This window comes from Rhinopithecus bieti, unplaced genomic scaffold (assembly GCF_001698545.2).
Source record: "Rhinopithecus bieti isolate Rb0 unplaced genomic scaffold, ASM169854v2 scaffold_1251, whole genome shotgun sequence".
NCBI classification, from domain to species: domain Eukaryota; kingdom Metazoa; phylum Chordata; class Mammalia; order Primates; family Cercopithecidae; genus Rhinopithecus; species Rhinopithecus bieti.
In genome coordinates this window covers 449,427-454,657 of record NW_016803325.1, presented here as the reverse complement: position 1 = coordinate 454,657, position 5,231 = coordinate 449,427, and positions in this window count along the sequence as shown.

Below are 5,231 nucleotides of genomic sequence, written 5' to 3'. Positions count from 1 at the left end.
AAAAAAAAAAAAAAAAAAAAAAAAAAAAAAAAAAAAAAAAAAAAAAAAGGAACAAAGTCATGTTCTGGAAGTCTTAGCTTCCTTTTCCTCAGATGCCCACTTTTCTTTCTCATAGTTTGCAGGAAAAGAAAACGATCCCAATTACACACACTAGCTCCATTTACCTGCTCTACTTCACCATGATTGCGCTTTTCCGATTAGGAGAAAATTTGTTTTCTTTGACTGCTTCTCAGATTTAGCTCTCTGCCCTTTCCAGCTGAAGAACAGAGTCCTAATTTACACTGAATACATACATTTAGTCATTACCACTAAACGTTACAACTTTTTGTTGAGAATCTCCTGGAACTCTTCTGTCTGGCTTTTGGTACAGCCTAGCTTCTTTTATGGGGCTTCACTGAAGTTTGAGCCTATGTCAAAGCCTGTCACTGAGTATGATCATTCAGTTAGGATTGGGAGTGAATTTTTTCCACGAGGAGAGGTGGTTCTCTGGACTCTGGACCCACTGAATGGAGATCATGGGGATCTGGAAGGTTGAAAGTGATACATTTGAGGCCAGGCATGTTGGCTCATGCCTGTAATCCCAGCACTTTGGGAGGCCGAGGCAGGTGGATCAAGAGGTCATGAGTTGAAGAGCAGCCTGGCCAATATGGTGAAACACCGTCTCTACTAAAAATACAAAATTAGCTAGGCATGGTGGCACATGCCTGTAATCTCAGCTACCCGGGAGGCAGGCTGAGGCAGAAGAGTCGCTTGAACCTGGGCGGCGGAGACTGTAGTGAGCCAAGTCGTGTCACTGCACTCCAGCCTGGGTGACAGGGCGAGACTACATCTCAAATAAATAAATAAATAAATAAATAAATAAATAAATAAATAAGTATGATGCATTTGCTAGAGGGAGCAAGGCAGGGCCATATTTCTATGTACTTTGCAGTGGCAAGCTGTTTAACCCTTTGAGAAAATTATATGTAGATCCAAAGGAAGCTTTTTAGAAGCTGAACTCCACTTACCAAGCTCCCTAGAATACCAGAGCTTGCTCTTTCCTCTGTAAAAAATGGGGCACTATGAAAAACATGGCTGTGCTGCAGCCAAGCAGGCATAGGGCAGCAGGCATGGCCAAGGTAAACAGCCTAGATGACTCAGTGGGTTTGGGGTACAAGAGCACAGTCTTGTGTCTTATATAATCATAGCCATCTAGACATAACATAGAGAAGCTCACCACCTGTCTCTCAGCCACTATTGTCTGTGTAGTTATAGATGTAATATTGACCCTGTGAAGGGGCTGCTGAATAAAGTTGGGTCTCATCTACCTGCTATCTCTTGAGTGTTCTTCCAGCTCCCTGCCCCACATCCACCTACTCCCCTCAGCTCTCAGCTGGAAATGGAACCTGGCCCTGAGCGTGACATTTGGCATAGTCATTGGCAGGATGAGGTGAGTGGGTCTTCAGCCCTTGGGGCTCCCGGGTTGGCTATGTGGCCGCAGCATGGGCCGTGGTAGGCAGTGGTAGAGATGCTGCTTAGGTGGGCCCCAGTGGAAATGTGGGAGGCAGTGGACGGGTCTCCCACGAGTGTGGAGAAGGCACTGAAGCAGCTGGAAGCTCACAGCACCAAGAAGAAATGCATCTTCGCCGGCAGAGTTGGGTAGGTGTTTCTGACCATACTACATGAAGCACATGCACAGTCTCTGTGGGACATGGTACAGGCAAGGGACCTGCAGGCACAAGTTGAGTGCCTGGGAGCCCAAATGCACAGCTTGGAACAACACCTGCAGGTGAATGACCTCCAGGTGCAAGCAGGACACTTTAGAGGCTCAGATAAGCAGCCTGGAGCAGGCATTGGAAACAGCTCTCAGCGCGACCTTAAGCCCGTCCTCCAGGCCGGACACTCCCGTTTGGTCTGATGTGGAGAAGAAGGAGGCTCCTCTGCCGCGGGCTTGCCCTGTGATCAGTCAGAAGTAGAACATGAGCCGCCGACGGGACTCCAGAGGAGAGCCCAGGGGCCTCCCACAGTGGTGGAATACACCTCTTATGGTGTTTATACCCGCCATGAGTTGCGGAAATTAGGTAGGCAATGCAGGCAGCGCCCAGGGGAGCCCCTCCCAGCCCTGATTACTCTGTCTTTGGGATGAGGGGGCTGACAACATTTCTTGCTCCGCCTCCGAGATGGAGAAGCTGGCTTCTGTCACAACTCACCCCTCCCTTGGTCAGCGGCTGCAGCTGTGCCAATGGTTGGCACACGGGCAAGGTGACCACATGTTAATCAAGTGGCTGATGGCAGCCATACAGACTGTTTGGCATGATACCAGTGAGATACCAGAAACTGTGAGTAAATAGCAATCATACACAGATTTGGTGCAGGTACTCCAGGAGATGGGTGTGCAGCTAAAGCAGACTTCCTGGTAGCCAAGCAGGCTATTTAGCAGGCACAAGCCCTATGAGTAGTGGGTCAGGGGTGCCCATTTAAGCTAGATGTGCATGTGATCGTTTCCGTTTCCGTTAGGGCCTATGGTAGCACACGGAGCACCGGAGTACGTCAATAGGCTTTTGGTCCCAATTATGGAAGGGAGCTGAGCTCTGGTATTCCTTGATAAAGAAGCAGTTAGTAATAGCAGGATGGGTGGGTTCATGGATAACCATCCCGCAGGCTGGGAAAGCAGTTAGTAACTGTATATGCTGCCCTTCAGGCTCATAAAGAGTGTGGGAGGACAGGCTACAGTCGTCATGCAGACCATTTACCCGGTAGCAGGATGGGTGCGCCATGGATAGCGATCGCCCCCCGCCACCCTCCCTGGACAGGGATGGTGCCGATGTCCACCTTAGCGAAGTGGGGCACCTACTTAGAGGAGCAGAGTATGGTGAGTACAAGTCCCTTAGTAGCAGAATTACAAGAGGGTTTAGGGCCTGTAGTCCTAATGCAAGATAAGGCCATGGGGCCTGAGGAACGCCTAGACCCTGAGCCTTCACTGTTAGGAAGGGCGTCCCACCATTCCTAATAGGGCATGATATGCACATGGGTCCAGCTGGGATGCTACTGCTGCTTGGACGTTGTCGCAGTCCAGCCTAGCACTGACACCATATGATTTGAAACCAGGTGTGGGCAAAGTAGTTAATGAGCTGAACTCAGAGCAAGGTAGATGGTGATCACCAAGGAGGTGACGCCTATGGGAATCTGCACCGCTGCTGGGCAGTTTATTGAGGCTTAACCTTGCGGTTAATTACCTGAAAGTTACAGAATTAGTGAGTTAGTCACCAACCCATGTAGGGCCAGGCCATGTGGCCAGATCTATTAGAGGAAGGATGACCTACTCCAACCAGGTATAGGGACGAATGGCAATCTATTATTACCTGCCCAAATGCCCCTAAAGGTAGGGAAACAAAAAAAAAACCCTGCTGTTAGCCACGGGCCCTCCAAGCCTCTCATTGCAGATGGTTGGCTATCATAGCCTCCTGGGCAGAGGGTCTACAGTATGACTTATGTTACTCCTTGGGTATTTAATGTGTGGCCTCCACAATTGACCGTTCACAGGGGAATGACCAGGGAAGGGACACTCCTCCGGGGAACATATGTACTGTCTGCGTGACCTATTATGGGCTTCCCTGTGACTTTGGCATGGGTACAGGACCCGAAAGAACCATGGGGAGCTGAGAAGGTGTGGTATCATCACCCAGGGCAGAAGCCCTTGGTGACTGCATTGTTATTCAGAGATGAAAAGTTGACCTGTATTTTGCCTGAGGGAGGTGATTTGCTTCTGTTAGTACCTGTGCCTGCTTTGTCGTTCCGGCTATAGGTTGGCATGCTCCAACAGCATCATGGACTGTGCCCACAACTATGCCGAGGTGACAAATGTCTCCAGCTGTTGGATCTGCACCACCCTTCCAGCAGCAGCTGCGGCTGGCTTTCCCTGGCACGTGCATCCAGCTTCTGTGCAGACGTGGACATAGCTAGTCTTGGGGTTCCACAGACAATGGGTAGGATGCAACATGGTGGGCTTTCGACAGGTGGTGTCACAGAACCCAGCTCAAGCCTGGCCCCTAGCTGACTCCTAGTGTCCATGATGGATGGGGCTGGCTAATGGGAGAACACATGGTACCCCCATTGCAGGTACCATGATGCATAGAGCAGCACTGGGGTAAAGTCACTGTAGGATGGTTGCCTGCTGAGGTTTGTAAAAACAACATGTGTCACCACACCAAGGGTGTGGTGGAACAAGTGGCCTTACCAAGGCTGGGTCCCCATGGACTTTGTACCCCCTGGGAGTTTATGGGTCTGTGAGGACATAGGATGGCCCTGTCTGCCAACCAGTTGGACTGAACATTGTATCTGCGGGTGGCCCTATGTACCTGCCACTGTGCTTCCCATATTGTCTAGTCATCTGCATAACTGGGAGGCACTGCCTTCCCGCTTTTTGTGAGTGCAGTGGGCCCCCAGGTGGTTCTATCCCTTAGCAATAACTATCCCTGGAGCGGTTGTCAATACTGTAGAAAAGCAGGTTACAGGCTTTACAGAGAACATAGCTCGGGCCCTGAATTACACCTGAGTTGCCCTCCTTTCGTTAACTGATGGAATTGATCAGATCAGGAAGGTGGTGCTGCAAAACTGGATGGCCTTAGACATAGTCACAGTTGCCCAAGCTGGCACCTGTGCCCTTGTAGGGACACAATGTTGTACATTTACCCCTGACAACAACCAGAATATAATGGCAGCTTTACAAGGGGTGTCACAGGAGATTAAGGTGATTGAGTACCTTACTGACAACCCCCTGCAGAGATGGTGGGCATCTCTGGGCTCGGGCATATGTTGGGCTCTCATAATCATAGGTAGCATAGCAGGAATATTAATGGTAGGCTGTTGCTCCCTGTATTGTTGCTGTGGCCTATGGGTCCAGGGTGCTGCCTTATGTGCACTGGTCCCCACCAAGAGGACCCCCTCCGCCTAGGGGGTGGAGTGTAAGGAGCATGACTGTATTTCATCCTAGCAGGCACACGGTAACAGGCATAGGCTGAGGTAAACAGCCTAGATGACCCAGTGGGATTGGGGTGCAGGCACACAGTCCCATGTCTTATATAATCATGGCCATGTAGACATAACATACAGAAGCTCACCACCTGGCTCTCAGCCACTATTGTCTGTGTAGTGTATGAATGTAACACCAACCCTGTGAAGGGACTACTGAATAAAACCATGTCATCTACCTGCTGTCTCTCCAGTGTTCTTCCAGCTCCCTGCGGAACCCA